Below are 18,860 nucleotides of genomic sequence, written 5' to 3'. Positions count from 1 at the left end.
GAGAGTAGCAGAGCAGTCCAACAGTAGTCTTGGGGGAGTTGCACATAGAAGGAATGTTTTTCTGTGTCTGAGAACAGTAATAATTCTTCCAATCCCAGTACCTTCTCCAGCACTAAACTCCTACCCTGTATACTTACTTCTTCTAAGGAAGGGCACTTGGTCTGAATCTTATTTTAGGACTAATGAACATGAAAAAGTCAGGTAGTCTCTAAGTCTTAGTTTCCACATCCTTAAAAGGACAACCTTTGTATAAAGATTGTATCTGTGCCCTTTGCCACACTATGCTTTCTGGAATACTCCAGTGGTCTATAAAATCTTAATTAGGATATTTGACATTTTGCATGACTGGGTGGAATGTTTCAGAGAAATTGCATATATCAAGATAATCATTGGTTAGGTTAATGGCAGATAATAATAAAAAGTAAAAACTTAAAATAGATCTTTGTACAATAATGTACAATAAATGCCAAGAAACAAAAAGTGGGAAAATCAAGGTGAAGGACAGATTCATTAGTTAGAGGTCATTTGAATTCTCACTGTATTTATATGGCAAAAATCTGAATATGCACATATGCTTTTTATGTATCCGAAAATAAAGGCTTCGATGTGTCTCGATTTTAGGATACTAAGTCTTAAATACATAAACATGGGTGCTGGGGATTAACAGATGAGTTAAATTTAAGATTACTATCGATCAGATATCACTTTCCCCTTATAGACCAAGCAACTTTGTACCAAAGTACTTTCCTGAGGTTTTTTATATTCAGCAACTCATTTAATAAAGCAAGAACGTCAGGAAAGTTGTCATTGTCTTTATCACTCTTCCTCTCCAGATGAACACATGAGGCAAAGAAAGGCTCAGTATCTCCCTCAATGTCACACTACTGTGCCAGGGCCAATGTGGTACTGACCACATTTTCCCCCTCTTTCACCAACATTTAACTTCTTAGCTAATAACCTTGAAAAATGAAAACATAGAATTATTAATACTTTTTTTTTCTTTTTCTAGGGGATAGGCAGATTGTGCATTACTGAGAATTGAACCTAGGGCTTCATTCATGCTTGAGACGCAAGTGTACTCCCATGGATCTACACACACATACACACACCCGCGCCCCCGGCTGCTGCTCTCTTCACCACAAAGAAACTGTGATGTTTGGTTGTCGTCATCTTGAAATAAAATGAGACATACCTGGGAAGAGAAGATTTTAACTGAGAAAATGACTCCATCAGATTGGCCTGTAGGCAAGTCTTTAGGTCTATGTTCTTGATTAATGACTGATGTGAGACTGAGTTCACTGTAGGTGGTGTCTCCCTTGCTCCTGGGTGGTATATAAAAACAGGCTGAACAAGCCGCAGAGAGCAAGCCACTGAGAGGCATCATTCCTCCATGGCTTCTGCTTCAATGCTGTTGTGAGAAATCCACCAGAGGAGATCACTTGTACATGAGTTCAAGCCAATAATATCCATCAGTGCACTTGTTCGAACCAATAGAAAGACTTTATTAGCAGGACAAGGGACTATACTATGTGTTTGGGACCCAGGTGCACTTTTTTTTTTTGGGGGGGGTGAACTTTTAAACACAAAAACCATACACTGGGTCTACAGTTAGCAAGAACTGTTAGTCAGAAGTGGAAATACAGAAGCCAAAAGGCAAGGTTAGTTCATTAAGGACTTTCTCAAAGCTATGGGCTTTGATTTAGGTCTTTGTTCTCATTTTGGCAAGTATTTATTCATCCATGCTGGGTTTCATGGCCCGAAAGGAACTTCCATCATGGTGTCAGTTGTACTAAGGTCTGGAGGCCTGTTTCAGTGTCTCTGTCTGAGTTTCTATCCTAATTTCTTATCCTGACTTCTCTCAGTGATACAGTGTGACCTGAAAGTGTAAGATGAAATAGACCACTTCTCCAAGGTGCTTTTGGTAATGTTTTTTTGTTTTTGTTTTTGTTTTTGCCACAGCAAGAAAAACTATAAGACTGACAACTATGCAAAGAATTTCTATGTCTCAGTCAATGAAACCTTTCCCAGATAGGAGTCTGAGTGCTGAAGGAACACTAGTCCATAACATATTAATATCCACTAGTACACTTGTTCTTACCAATATGTTTGTTTAAAATCTTCAAATTACCAGTGTTAAACACCTTTCATAATTGGGATAAGACAGCTGGATGGGGTAATTTAAAGGATCAGAGGTTTATTTGGGCCCATTGGTAAGAGGCTTCAGTCCCTGGTCTGCTGATCTGAGGAGAGACACAATATTAAAATGGTGTGGAGTATGGCATGGGGATGCTTCTGTCAGCAGGCTTCAGGGATGAAATGGAGAAGAAGGGGAGGCCCTAAATCTAGCTATGTACTCCAAAATGGTACACTTAGTAACTTACTTCCTCCAATGAAGCCTCACTAATAGGTATGAATTCATCTTGAGATAAATCTACTGGTGAATTAGCACCCTAATGATCCAATCACTTTTCAATACTAGCATCACCTGGACACTAAACCTTTATACATGGTTTCCATACCTTTATGAATGGTCAGTCCCATTATGACAAAGTTGAAAACAATGTAATCTGTACTTGCTTATACTGAATATAGATTACTTTACCTCTAATAATCTAAGTATGAATAAATGCAAACAAAGCACAACATATCCATAATACAGAGTACCTGAGAGTTTTCATCAGCCACTGCCTGAGAGTTAACACGGGCATGGAAATAATCTTATGAAGATTTAACTGAGAAACAGTTTGCTGGTTACCAAAGGTGTTCCAAATAGAAACAGTGCTCCGTGGGAAAATGTCAGATTTGTCTCATACTCTTCTTGATTAATTCAGTCAGTTTTCTCAGCAAAGAGATGAAAAGTGGGCTGAACAACAACCAGTAAAGAGGGAAGTGGGAAATCAGACTTGGCATCGCCCTCAAAATACACAGACAGACAGACAGACAGACACACACACACATACACACACACACACACACACAGAGTCACACACAGAAAAATACAGACACACATAGACACATACACACACATACACACAGAGTCACACACAGAGTTACAGAAACACACACACACACACACACACACACACACACACACAGGCATGATGATCACTACAGTGATTACAGAAAATGAACAAGTTTCAGAAGAACAGGAGTTAGAATCTTTCACACCACACCTCTCTGAAATCTCATTTCCCTTATTTGTGAAATCACATCCTTCCGATTTTGTTTCTCACAGGAAACAGCTGCAAACTATCAATTTTTTTATTGAGTACTGTTAACATGAAGGCATTATAAATAGAAAGAAACATTAATGCAAACTACTGCAAACTAATTCACTGGCACTATTGACTCAAATAGACTGCTTTCCTTCCCCTGTCTTTTCTCTTTTGATCAATATGAATCTCAGCCTCCTGCTTTTCTCCCTGTGCTGGTCCAATTGCAACTTAAGCCATGTGTTACCTATTTCAGATGAGCATTCTCTGTCCTGTGGAAAAGCCATAATGTTTATTAAACATGAAATTGAAGGTAATTGCTTCTGTTTCAGTTATTTGCTCATAAGAGGCCTGGTTAATTGAAGAAGAGGGCTGCATGCTGCCCAGGGACCGCCAGCCACTCATTAGACCCATTTCCTCCCTTTTCAGGGCCCACATTCAGAAGACATTTCCCATCCTGAACTTGGTTCAGTTGGTTCATCGAAACCTCCCAGCTGCTAGCCTCCATGTTCTTGTTCCTTTCCTTGACTGGATGATAAAAAGTACGGGATATGTAAAAGCTGCGTGATGAAATCAGAGGAGCAGGGGAATGAAAGGAGACTCCTGTACACATTCCCCAGTAAGAGAATGGCCACCGGTGACACCAGTCAGGAATTCCTAATGGGTCTGGATGTGAGCAGCAAATTCAGTCCTTTGTATTTGAACAACTATGTGGTTTGTGGTTTCTTTGTTACAGAACCCATTTTTGTTTGATTTATACAAGTTTTCTTCCACTTGGAAAGACACTGACTTGTTTGCAGGAGGCAAAAAAAAAAACATGATCAGGTCAGCTAGATACCATGATGATCTATTTTGATTAAGAAAGCAGAGGCTCTACAAGATGAAATCAATAACAATAATAACAAAACACTAAATTGTTTCGTATATTAAAATCCAAAGACCGGAGTCATCTAAGGTGCTTAAAAGGATTTTAAATGTCCAAACTCTGACACACACACACACACACACACACACACACACACACACACACCACACATACACACACACACATATATATATATATATATATATTACTATATATCTACTATTATATATACTATATATAATACTACTATCCAGCACTATATATGTACAAATATTTTATATTTACTTATAATATATATTATTTATACATTTATACTATATAATATATTAAATATATTATAAACTTACAATGTATATTATTTATAATGTATAAAAATATATTTATACATATTCAATGCTGGATAGTAGTTTTATGTCAACTTGGCTTGAACTAAAGTCATCTGTGAGAAGGAAACTTCAACTGGGAAAGTTCCTTCATAAGATCAGCCTGTAGACAAGCCTGTAAGGCATTTTCTTAATTAGTGATGGAGAGAACCTAGTCCATTGTGGGTGGTGCCATCCCTGGGCTGGTGGTCCTAGATTCTATAAGAAAGCAGGCTGAGCAAGCTGTGAGGAGCAAGCCAATAAGCAGCACCCCTCCATGGCTTCTCCATCAGCTCCTGCCTCGAGGATCCTACCCTGCTTAACTTCCTGTTCTGACTTCCTTCCTATCCTGACTTACTTCAGTGATGGACTACAATATGGAAGCATAAGCCAAATAAAACATTTCCTCCTTAACTTTATATAGGTCACGGTGTTTAATCATAGGAATAGTAACCCTAACTAGGACACACACACACACACACACACACATCCAAATATGGATGTGTGTGTAAGTATTAGAGATATTAAATGAAGACGCAGAAGAGAAGATAAAATGGAAGTCAGCATGAAAGAACCTATAGAGAAATCAGCAGTGGCAATTACTCAATGGCTGGCTGACCAGTAGGATTTTCGGAACCTGAATGTGTCATATTGATTTCTATGACACTTTGTTATAATGAGGAATATTTATGTAAGGCTCCATGAATCATTAACAATTACAGCAGGATGATAAATTATATACTACATGTTGATATGCAATAATGCAGCACTCTTCATCATTGAATCTGATGTAAGACTGTCTACCATTTAAATTATATTAACCAGTTAATGAGTGACTTTGGGCAATTTAAGTTATTTGTCTGGTAGCCTCTATAAAAAAGGAATGTTCTTGATAGGTTTTGTCAACTTGACAATGGCTATCTCATGATGGAAAAGCCAAGATTCCAGCCCCTGTTCAGTCCATGAGGCTGAATGTCTCTCAGTCCCAGTCTGGTGCCAGAGTCCAGGGGCATTCCTGAAGATCTGCTGTTTTCAGTCTGTTGGAATCCTAAAGAAGTTGGATTTATTACCAGTTGCAGCAACAGAATAGATGAACTTGCCAACAAGAGTGAGAGCAAGCAGGCAAAAAGGAAAAGCTTCCTTCTTCCACATCCTTTTCTGTGGGCTGCCATCAGCAGGTTGGGCCCAGACTTAGGATGGGTGTTCCTTCTTCAAGTAATCTGGTTAAGAATATCCCTCACAGGCTAGGTGAGGTAACCATGCCTTTAATTCTAGCACTTGAGAGGCAGAGGAGGCAGCTGCATCTCTGTGAGTTCAAGGCCATTACAGTTCCAGGATATCCAGTGCTATATGGAGAGATCCTGAGGGGGAAAACATGAAAGAATCCTTCACAACAATTCCCATTGGCTTAGGTTTAGGTTGACAGCTAGGATTAGCCATCACAGCAACCAGTTCAGAAAACAGCTTAGATTTTTTACATATTAGTATTGAAACTGCATAAACCTGTAGCTGAGATATTTCATTTCTATTATATGCTTATATATACAATAGAAATATATGCATTTGGCTACTAAAAACCCCTTACAGGTAAGTTTATCATAACATTAATTTTAACACCCTCAATATGAAAAAACTAGAAAGCATAAGTAAATAAATGAAAAAGAGTAGATGGATGAACAAATTCTATCACATGATTAAATCTATATAACACAATACCATAGAGCAATAATAATGAATAATGCACTCTTGCTATGCACAAAATGAATAAACTTCACAACAGTAATATTGAGAGGAAGAAACCAAGTATGAAAAAACAGACACTATAGACCTCATTTGTTTACAATGAACATATTCTAGAAAGTGAAATGTACACATTGTTTCATTTCAAGGTTGTAATGACCCTGTAAAGGGCAGAGATAATAATTGAAAGGAAACATGATCAAAGATTTTAGTAACATTCCATTTTGCCCCTGGCAGTGTTTATACCTATATATTTTTAATTTATGTCCTCTAATGCTTTAGTATAGAGTTGTTGTTTTAATAAAGAAAATTCTTAATAAGTCTAGATTCAGTATTACCCTTGCTAGACTCAATATAGTATTTTCTCTGTGCTCTCAAGATTACAAATTTTTGTCTTCATCATTATTCAGATATGAATATATGGGAAATCTCTGGTATTCCACAAAATGACCTAAAACAGTGACACTTTTTAAAGTAGTCACAAGCTAAAACATATACTACTGCTGTTGTCTCACAATCCAATAATTCTATCCATCTTTTCTCCCAGGTTTAAACTAAAAAGGATGTCTATTTCCACAGGCCCCCCCATATTTCCATTGTTCTGAAAAATAGGAATTTATTTTCATTTTCTTTTTAAATTATCTGTTTTATATCAATTGTTTAAATACATTTTTAGTTAAGTTTTTCATCACTGTGACAAAATAACTAACAGAAACAACTAAATGGAGAAGAGATTGATTTGAGATCCAAGTTTTGGGGAATCCCAGCTCATCATAGTGGGGAAGGATGTCTCACCTCTTGTTCAAAGTGGCAGGAATCTACACCTGCAACTTCTTCACAATGTGGTAGTAGGGGGTCAGTTTGCTAGATCAGAACCAAAGGCAGGCATGTGCTTCAAAGGCCAGCCAATAGTACCCTATACATTCTAGCTAGGACTCATGTCCCAAAGGCTCTTTCACCTTCCAAAACAGTGACACCAGCTAATGAGCAAATGTGTAAACACGTGAGCCCATGGTGGACAATCAATCTATAATGTGAGTAGATAGCTAGATGCTTGCAAACATGATAAAATTTAGAATTAATAATGTAAGAAGAATTTAAGTCAGTCACTCTGTCATCTCTAGACTTACTGATGCCATTTTCTATGGTGATATTTTATTTGTGCTGAAATGTGATTTTATTTGTATGTTAATAAATAAAGTTGCCTGGGGATCAGAGCTAAGTGTAAGCCATTTAGCAGAAGTCTGGCGGTGGTGGCACACGCCCTTAATCCGATCACATGGCAGGCAGAGTCCCTGTGTGTTCAAGGACACAGCCAAGTGGTGACGTGAACCTTTAATCTCAGTACGAACCATAGAACCTGGAGGTCTGTATAGACAGGCAGTGTCAAGGAAGTCATGTGGTTGGGTTTACAGCCAATGAGAAGGCAGGACAGAACGGCAATAAAAAGACAGGACACAGGAAGGTCTCTCTCTCTCAGGGGAAGGACAGCAGCAAGTGGTAAGATAAGGTGGTTTCAGCACTTGGCTAATGGTCTGATCTCTGGGCTTTTAACTCTTTATTTGGCTCTGTGTTTCCTATTTAATAAGACTGTTTAGAATTACATCTACAATTTTCCCCAAAAAATATTTAATTATCAATTTAAGAACCAGAACATTCATCCCAAAGATCTCATATCTTTTGTGGTTTATAACTCAGGCTCCTTGGTTTTGCATACCTTTCCTTTTTTAACTTCTATCTGACTCATCAGGTGAGATTTCATTAGGACAGAGATTAAATATTTATTGTGTGACTTGTTACGCAGAGCCTACAAAATATATGAGTAAGTAAATGAATAGATATTTTCATGATGTACCAATGCTGATGTCTACAAATGTTAGAGTGTTTCCAAATGTTTGAGAAAGGGGCAAGAAGAAATAAATAAAATTGTATATAGATATCTGATGTTTCAAGTATCAAAAAGATGTCATGATATTTTCCCCAGGTATTTCTATGTATTCCACGAGGTCCTCAGAGTAGAATATGATTACAGTCTGACTACTTCCATAGATCATTATGGAGTTCCCTGAAGATGGTGAGACCATTCATATATTCAGCTAGCAGGTAAGTTTCTAGATGCTTCTAGAACACCTACAAGTAAATAAGAACAAGGGAAAGTAGAAAAGGGAGCATCATTAAACTATCTTCAGTGAACCCACCACTCTTATCCCTTCACTTCCCTCTTTAATTTGTTCAAGCAGGAAAATGTCAAGCAGAATCAGAGCAGATCCTGCTCATGAGTGTTCTCTGAGCTCGTGATGGTCTAAGAGCTCTGCACTCATGATTTTTGCGGAATGCATCTTATTTCCATTTTGCAGCTGAAATCAGAAGCTCAAAGAGGTTTTAAAAAGTAGTAATATAAAAAAATCTAAATTCAGATTTGAGTCAAAGCATGGGTTCATTTAGTGACTCAGTAAGTATTTTGGGGTGCCTGTTCTGTTGGGTCTAACCTCTATACCTAAATTCCTGTTACAAATAAAGAAGTGGTCGTGTCTCTCCTGACAAGATCACTCTCTGCCCCTCCTTCTCCATTTGCTTTTTCCATTCTTACCACTTGTAAGCAGTAAATCTTCTAGCTTATTGTTTGAAAAGAGTGACACTGCATTCAAGTAGAAGAAAGTACATCTTGTCCTTTTGTGCTGTACATCTTAATTCTACCACTGAAAAGGGCCTTAAAAGTGCCAACCCTATTCTGCCAGACAGAGCCAGAATTGCCATGGCCCTGACCTTGATTTTTGGATGGGCTGGCATAGGGCAGTGCAAGAAATCATGTAGAAGAAACCACTTCTGTTGACTCCACAAGAACCACAAGATGACTCAAAAAGAAAAGTAAAGACATGTTTTCATTTTATCGTCATTCCATCTGTGTTCTTATCAACCTGTAGCAGGGTTATTTCTATTCTGATTTTAGATTATACCTGTATTTATACCAAAGCATCATTTCTATCTGAGAATCACCAGCACCTTTTCCCCAGCACCAGGTTTTATGATGGAAAAGGCAAGGAGACAAAATGAAGAATCTCTAGAATCTACCTCTGTAGGAAATAATTCTCAACTCCATCTTTAAGTTATGATTTATTTCCATGTTGGACTGTATGGTAAGTTAATTAGTTAAACAATGATTCTGCCATTTGGTCCTTTGGCTCAGAAAACACACAGATTTACAAAGTGGGAACAAATATGGGTTTAAGACATGGATCATGGGATGTTGGAGTGGTGGCTCAGTGGTTAAGAGAACTGGCTCCTCATCTACAGGACCTGGGTTCAATTCTCAGCATTCACATGGTGGCTCACAACCATCTTTAATTCTTGTCCTAGAGGATCTTACACGCCCTAGTGGTGACACCACCTCCATGATAAAATACAAAATTAAGCTCTGCATTGAAAAATTAGCATGAATAATTTCATAGCTGTTGAAGTGTACATAAGAATAAAAATACTGTCTGGGAGATCAGCTCTCCGTTAAGTGTACCATTAGTCTTAAGGTGACTAGATGACAGCTAAGAGCTGAGAGTATGTAAAAGACACCCTCACTCTCAATGACTTCCCAAGTCTGTATAAGGACATCAATGGCTATATAAACAGTGTTTTCCCCTGTGCTTTGTAAAGAGGATGCAATGTGTAATATTATAATGCATGCATTTCTACTTTTCCTTGTATGACATTTTACATGTAAAATCCTATTAAGCAGAATATTATGAAACATTTATAGACTAATTTGTAGAAGTCATAATTTGCTGTATAGAGTATTGATGTAAAAGGTATTATGGGACTTCATTTTAAATGAGGTTATTTATACTCTATTCTGTAAATTCACTCATTTACTTAATAAATTCAGCATGTATTTATTACATCTCCATTACAAATATGGTGCTATTTATGACATTAAGGTTATAGTTTTTAAAATGGAAAAAAAAATCTCCAACTGCTATAAGAAAACAGGCATAAATTAAAAAATGAGAGAAGCTGCCAAGAGCTATGGAGTGAGATAAAAATATAATCGAAGAAAGGGCATGAATTGGTTATAATTTTAAAGATAGGTCATAGACAGCCTCATGAAGATGGCACTTTAAAAGACTTAAAGAATTTGAGTGAAGAAACCATGAACTCAACTCGAAAAAGGCTTCTCCTGACTGAGAGCATGCCATGTCCAAAGGGTCTGAGGTAAGACAGTGGTTGTCACTTAGGAAATGATAGCAAGAAGACAATATAACCACAACAGACCGGACACAAAAGAAATTGGGAGGAAATACCACTATAACATATCGGCTCTACCAGAGCCTGCACTGTGGGCTGATAAGTGGCCCAGAAGAAGCAAAAGCATACATTCAAATAAGCAGAATTTAGCAGTGCCTCTACCCAGGGGGGGTTGCAAGGATTAGTTATCAGAGCATAGGAATTGATATTATTTGATTGATTAGAAAATACTAAAATAGAAGATCTGCTTTCTGGAAGTACTTGGATGAACTATGAAACCTCGGTGGAGGAACTATGTTTTAATTAATTTCAACAGAAAAAAAAAAAAGCATGTAGAATTTGTAAAATGAAATGTAAAACTTGTATTGTACCATCCCAAATAACTCTTTGTGTATCTGTCTATCACAGAACAGAAACTTTGTAGCAAAGGAGTATGAACTAACCATGTCATCACTGATCAAATGGGAAGAATAGGTAATACCCTTCATGACTGAAAGGCTCAGAGTCAGGGAAGCTTCAGGACTCATTTGATTCATCAACTCACTGATGCCAAGATTCTGCCCTGTAATCCATGCTGATACTTTCATCCCAAAGAAGATGTTTCTCATGGTAGAATGACTGTATAGGCAGGGTTTAATATCTCATGCCAAGTGATCCACATGATGTATTAAGGTAATTTTCAGAATTTTTTCAACTCTAAATAGCTCACCTTTTCCTTTGTCTAATTGATGTAAACTAAACCATAAGCTCATTCCTGGCAAATATGAGGAATACCATGCATGAATTTATGTATGTTGAATAACCATTCCTGCATCTCTTGGATGAAGCCCACTTGATCATGGTGGATAATAATCTTTCTGATGTCTTCTTGGATTTGTTTTGCAATTCTATAACATTGAGAATTTTTGAATCTATATTTATAAGGGAAATTGGTCTGTAATTCTCTTTCCTTGTTGGATCTTTATGTGGTAGTGTATTAGGTTAACTCTGGCTGTGTGAATAAATAGGGCAATATTCCTTCTGTCTATATTTTGTGGAATAATTTGAGGAGTATTGGCATTAAGTCTCCTTTAAAGGTCTGTAAAGTTCTGTGCTAAATCATCTGACCTTGTGGGGTTTCTTTCTGTTTTGGGTAGACTTTTAATTACTGCTTCTATTTCACTTGGAATTTTAGTTCTGTTTAAATTGCTTACCTGCTTTTTATTTAACTTTAGTAGGTGATATGTATCAAGAAAATTATCCATTTCCATTTTTAACAGGTTTTTAAAGTATGTCTTTATGATTCTCTAGATTTCCTAGATTTCCTTGGTGTCTCTTGCTATGTCCTCCTTTTCATCTCCAATTTTGTTAGTTTATATAATCTTTCTCCACCTTTTAGTTAATTTGGTTAAGGGTTGTCAATCTCACTGATTTTCTAAGGAACCAACTCTTTGTCTCATTGAGTCTTTGTTTTGTTGTTTGGTTTCTGCTTTACTGATTTTAGCCCTGAGGTTGGAGGGAAAGATCTCTGTGATCTGCAGGAGATGGGGGCGGAGAGGAGGAAGAGGCTGTAGCAGATGGTCTGCTGCAGATGTGGGGATGAGATAGGGGGACTGGATTTGGAGGAAAGGAGGGAGATGTGAAGATCGGCAGTTAGAGTACCTGCTTCCCTGACTGGAGTGGCCTGTGGGTTCTCAAGGAATGCCTGCCTGAATTGGGGACTGGGATATAGCAATGAGTGGACAGAAGAATGTTTGGAGGGGAAGATAACTGGAAATGGGGCAGGAAAGGGACAGAAAAGCTGCCACAGGCAGTCTGCTATGGAGCAGGGAGCAAGACTGGGTGACTGGATTTGAAGAAGCAGAGGGGTTGTAGTGATCTGTTATTGTTCTACCTGATTCCCTAGCCAGACTCATGCTCTGTTGTTTTAAGAAATAAACAGATAGCATAAGTGTTATGCTCTCTTTATATTGTTGGAGAGTGTTTGCTAAAAAAAAACAGTGTTCTGAGTATTAAGTTAAGCTCAGAAGAATGCGTGTATGAAACAGTATAATAATGCCACCAAACTCCACAACAAAGAAATGTCTGGAATTCCATCATCAAGGAGGAAAATCCAATAGCTTTGTTTTGCTGCTTTTAAAGATTAAACAAAAAGCTTGAAGCAATATTATCCTTTTTGCTTTGATCATAATAAAAAAAATGTTCCAGATATCTCATGCAGACAAGAAGTCAAGGTCTACACTTCATTCTCAAATTCCTTCAAACATACTCAAATACAGACCATTAGTTCAAAGAGTTTGAACAAAAAAGATTTTTGCTTGTTTTTTGATAACCTAAGAAATTTCTAAATAGACATCAGACACATAGATATAATAGTCCCCTTTCCCAATTCAGCATTCCTTCTTCCCCTAGAGTTCAGGGCTGTTTTCTTTCTCATGGTAATTGATATTTCTCTTCACTCACTTATAAATTAATGTTCTTGAAACTTTCAAGGTTCATCCTGCTTTGACTTGGCAGCGGGGTTTTAAATAGTCTTGAGTACCATGTAACTTGGTATAGCTTGAAAGCAGTACCCAAAGGGTAACAGTTCCTATGTTCAAATCCTGCTCACCACTTACTGGGTGACCATAGACATACCGTTTGCCCTATCTGAAACTCAGTTACTTCACTCATGAAATCAGGATTAACAGTGGTACCCCACTCCGTGGATTGCTGAATTACTATATGAATCCCTGCATGTAACGTTCCTAGTTAATAAACACATTATAGTGTACTTACTAAAGTGTTAGCTCTAACTACAATCAGTGACGTTAGTGACAACTTCAGGAAATTCTTTAGAGATGACTTTACTCACCCGTAAAGATAATATGGCTGGACTGATAGTTAATCTCTAGTTCCTTTAAGGAACATCTGGTCTAGTTTTCAATCCAAACAATATCAGTCAGAATGACTCAGCCAGGCCATGACTAAATAAGGCAAACATTCTCTAATTCCACTTTATTGCTGACCAAAATGTTTATTTTTCTCTGCTTAGGGCCAGAGACAATGTTAAATCAGGTTGATTGTTCATTTTGTTTCACAGACGAGGAGTGTTTAAGCTAAATACAAGGATTCTAATGATCCAATATCTAGACAAAATATTTTTAAGGAGAAAAAAAAAACACCATCCTAATTCTGTTGGAGTTTATCTAGCAAATCCCAGTTATTTTGTTTAATAACTCCTTCTCACAGGGAAGAAAGATGGAGCCAATGTAACTGATCTCCAAGTAGCTGTCTACACTGAGGTTGTGCAACATTGTTACTGACAAGACTTCCGCCCAACAACCGTTAATCCCCAGAGACTCTCCAATTAGTACAGATCTTTCTGCATCCAAAGAATTATAGATATAGGAAGACATCTGAGGTTGTCTGTAGTTCAACCATGTTATCTGAGTGAGAAGATAATTTTAACACGAAGCTGAGAGCCGACTTACCGAAAGTCATGTAACATGTTTAGGAAAAAAATCTAAACCAGTATTGTCTCACCTAACTCCCAAGGCAGCATGTTCCACATGTTTCCAGCATTCCTAAACTCCACTGCCTGCAATAACAGAGAAAGTCTTGGCACAGTGAGTTAAGAGCTATATGGAACTTAATTTCTGTTGTCCATTTGCAAATTCAAAAGTGAAACCAAAGTTCTTCACAGCTATGGCCATCTGGATACCACATGTAGCATTTTTGGCCCCACAGAAACAAGTTGTTGGTGTGGCCACACATAATTCAGGTGAACAGCAAGTCATTGTATTTGGGGTGATTCTTAACTATTTATTCCTGAAGATTTAGGAGAGCAAAGTCACAGGCTGAGTGCTCTAAGGGGGTTATTTCATTCATTGCTAGAAAGATAATATCATTTCTACTTTTGAATAGGGGTGAAAACAAAGAGAATTCAAGTGAGTTGTTTTCAGTCCCATAGTTGTGGGGGATCAGAGTTCCTTGGCCACCCTTGGTAGTTTTACCCCAAACCTCTGTGTAGGTTTGTTTTTTTTTTTTGGTTTGAGGTTGTTGCTACCCTTGAGAGATTTGTCTGTCCATCTCCTTCTTATTGTGAAGTTTACATGAATGTACTAGGCTTGTTATCTGGACAATATATCTCCCATTATTCTATCTTATTTATTTCTAAAGTACACAACATTTAGATGCCTGCATTGTTCTAGTAATACATGCCTATCACATATATATCTCCTTAGTCTCCAGTACAAGCCAGTGAGTTGGGTAACATTAACTTATAAATTTTATAGATCAGGAAACTCAGATACTTACCCTGTATCACGTTTAACAAATGTTCTACTTTGTTCTCGATTGCTGTGATAGACACCAGGATGAAAAGCAACTTGAACAGGAGGGCATATTCCGTTTTACAACTTATAGTCCATCTGAAAGAAGCCAGGACAGACTCTCAAGGCAGAGACCTGGAAACACACACTGAAGCTGAGGCCACAGAAGAAAACTGCTTATGGGGTTTGTGCTCCATGACTTTGTTATCTTGGTTTTCTTTTATACAACCCAGGACCATGTGTCTAGGGGTGGCACCACCCAAAGCAGGATGAACCCTCCCACACCCATCATTAATCAAGAAAATACCCCACGGACTTGTCTATATGCCAGCCTTATCAGGGCAACTGAGGTTTCCTTTAACCAGCTGACTCCAGCTCAGTAGTTCTCAACCTATGGGTCTCTACCCTTTCACGGGGGTCGCACATCAGATATCCTGAATATCAGTATTTACAGTATGATTCATAAAAGTAGCAAAATTATAGTTATGAAGTAGCAATGAAAATAATTTTATGGTTGGAGGTTATAACATGAGCAGCTGTATTAAAGAGTCTCAGGACTGGGAAGGTTGAAACCCACTGTTATAGCCCGCATCAAGTTGACAGAAAACTAACCCACACACACGTTCCATCACAAAAGTTGTGTCCTTTAATCTCTCTCTCTCTCTCTCTCTCTCTCTCTCTCTCTCTCTCTCTCTCTCTCTCCTCCTTAACCCCTTTGTCTTTCTGAGATCCACTTGTCTTATTTTCAGAAAAAAATATATTTTGGCTTCAGGAAGAGTGGGTGGTACCAGATTCCTCTCTTTATCACTGTTACCATGGAAATGCTAAGGGCATACCAAGGGTCTTGATTTGAAAATCACTGTTGTAAGAGCTGGAAGGATGGCTCAGTAGTTAAGAGTACTTGCCACTCTTACAGAGGATCTTGCTTTTATCCCTACCACCCAGGCTGGGTAGCTCACAACTGCTTACAACTCCAGTTTGGAGTTGGAAGGTCTAACACTCTCTTTTGGCCTCTGTGGGCAGCTAAGCACACGTAGTGCAAATGCATTCATTCACTCAAGCACACACACATAGACGTTAAATAAATAAATAGATCTTTCTTCTTTTGAGAAAATAAAATTACTGCTTTAGAACCCAAATTGGTGGCTCACCTCTATAAATGCAGCATGCAGGAGCCTGGGGCAGGAGGATGCCCTGAGTTTGAGGCTAGTGTGGTCTACAGAGTAAAACCTTAAAGGGAAGGAGAGAGAAAAACAGATAGAAAGTGATACAGAAGAAAAATATATTTAGAATATTTTCAAACATTTTCTTCTCCAAGTGTCCTATGTAATTTTCACTTGCTCACAACACAGAAGAATTGTATTACTGCAAATACTAGCTGGTGTGTGATTATGCAACTATTATAATAATAATAAATACTAACAAATATGACAAGGTGGTGATAATATATTAAGGAAGAAGAATGGAAAATTGCACTCAGTGTCTTATTATATTTCTATAAAAGCATGGGGAAATATGCTCTGGAGTGGCTATATTAGAGCAGAAGAATTGTGGATGTTTTTCTTTTCACTTTTTAAAATTTCATCCTAGAGCAAGACTGATTCAAGATGGAGGGAGGGTTGGGAGAGGAGGATGGCTCTCTGAGGAGTCTGAGAGACCCATGGAGGCTTCGAGACATAGTGGTGGAGAACGAGCCCATCAAGTGTGCAGTACCCATGGAACAACTTTTTAAAGGCAGGCACATGCCTTTAATCCTAGCACTCGGGTGGCCGAGCCAGGCAGATCTCTGGTGAGTTCGAGGCCAGCCTGGTCTACAGAGTGAGTTCCAGGACAGATGCCAAAACTACACAGGGAAACCTGCTCTCAAAAAAATAAATAAATAAATAAAATAAAATAAAAAAAAGTCAGATACAGATACAGGAAGTTGCTTTTAAAAAGTGGTTTCATGGAATTGGAAAAAAAAAAGATGACAAGACAGAGCAGAGCGCATGGTGAAGAGCAATAGCAATAGGTAGGACAGTGCTACCACAGCAGACAACGGAGCATGGCCTCACTAAGGAGGCTGCAGGAGGCTCCAGCCACCACTGGCCAGCCATGCCCCACCACTGCCCACTGGGCTGGTAGTGCCCTCAGCTCGCAGGCCTGAGCTGCAGCATGGAGCTGTTGCTGCTCTCACTTGCTTGGGTAGGAGAGCTCGTGGCTGCCTGCAGGCTGCGAGCACAAAGGTCCTGCCAGGGATGCCGGCAGTGCAGCTGGCACGGAGGGGCAGAGTAAATGTACAGTGGCCTGGAGCTCATGTGGGTCCTGTCCCTGGACACGCTGCCCAGCCACATGATCACCACGACTCTGGGCAACAATAGGATATTCAAGATGAGTCTCAGTGGTGTTCCAGTATTTATGGTACTTCAGAAATCTTGAACCAGATCAATGACTCACTGAAATCAGTGTTTTCAGCTGTTTGGGCAAAATAATATACTGTGTGACCCACAGTAGATGTCAATGCCATTTTGATGGATGGGTGCGCAATGGAGGGATGATGGAGAGGTATGTGCATCAGAGAGAGCAGAACTGGAGAAGTAAGCGACAGGGAGCATGTCATTGACAGTGGGATCAGTCAGCTCACGATAGGTAAGGTCCATGGCATGGAGCAACTGCTACTATTGCCGCTGGCCCTGCTCACCCTGCTGGGGGAAGAAGAGCAGGGCCCTGGTGCTGCCCTTGGGCTACAAACAAGATGGTTGTGCCCTGTGTACTGATGGGGCAGTTGGCACAGGGAGCAGGGTGGTGTACAGCAGCCTGGAGCTGGTGCAGGTTGTTGCATATTTGTTTACACTGTAAAAATATATCTCTGCCTAAGGCACCTTCTGGTTGGTTTAATAAAGAGCTAAATGGCCATTAGCTAGGCAGGAGAGCTAGGCAGGAGTTCTGGGCAAAGAGAGGAAGTGTGAGAGGAATCTAGGAGAATTGCCAACCAGACACCAAAGGAGTTGGTCACACAGAATGAGGTAGAGGTTAAATTTATGTGGTAGAATATAGATTAATAAAACATGGGTTAATTTAAGTTATAAGAGCTAGTTTAAAACAAACCTAAGCTAAAGGTCAAACTTTCATAATTAATAAGAAGTCTCCATCTTGTTATTTGCTAACTAGAGGACCCGATGAGAAAGCACTGTTATAGCAGGTCCTGCTCTTGGACATGCTGCCCAACCACACTATCACCCTGACTTTGAACAAGGTATCAGATATGAAGAATGGTTTTCTGGATTGGATCTCCTGGAGGGACTTCAGTAGTTGATGCTGCTGCTGGAGGCCATATTGATGTCTGCAGTCTATACTGCCTACAGTGCCCATGTTGATATCCATGGTCCACGTTACTGCCAGAGACCATATTGACATCCCTGTTCAGTGCTGGTGCAGGAGACCAGGTTGATGTCTGTGGTCCATCCTGTCCATGGAAATGGAGACCATGCGGAGGTCCATGATCCATGCTGCCTCTGACTGTTATGGGCCATGGTGTTGATGACTAAAGACTCATAATTGAGAATGAGAGCCAGGTGGTGGTGGTGCATGCCTTTAATCCCAGCACTCTGGAGGCAGAACCAGGCGAATCTCTGTGAGTTCGAGAAACCCTGACTCGAAAAACCAAGAGAGAGAGAGAGAGAGAGAGAGAGAGAGAGAGAGAGAGAGACTTTTGTGATAACCCCTAAATAAGACAGTCCAAACAGGAAGCTGTTGAAGAAAGTCTTTAAAAACTGTGATAAAGATTTGAAAGTGTGGCTCCTCTTCATAGTTAATGGCTTCTGCTGGAGGATGAGGAAGGACTAAGTTTTCTTTAAGGTTCTGGCCATTTGGAGTTTGACCATGCTCCAGTGAGTATGTGGACAACACAAATTGGACTTCGTGTGTGTGTGTGTGTGTGTGTGTGTGTGTGTGTGTGTGTGTGTGTGTTTGTTTTGGGGGTACATAGGAGTGGGAGGGTGGACCTGGGAGGAATGGGAAACAGTGTGATAGGGGTCCATTGTGTGAAATTCCCAAATAATTGATAAAAATATTATGTTGAGGGAAAAATAAAAATAGATAGATAGATAGATGATAGATAGATCCATACATACATACATACATACATACATACATATATACATACATAGAATTT

This window comes from Peromyscus leucopus, chromosome 19, assembly GCF_004664715.2.
Source record: "Peromyscus leucopus breed LL Stock chromosome 19, UCI_PerLeu_2.1, whole genome shotgun sequence".
NCBI lineage: Eukaryota > Metazoa > Chordata > Mammalia > Rodentia > Cricetidae > Peromyscus > Peromyscus leucopus.
Note: the sequence above shows the minus strand (reverse complement) of the source record.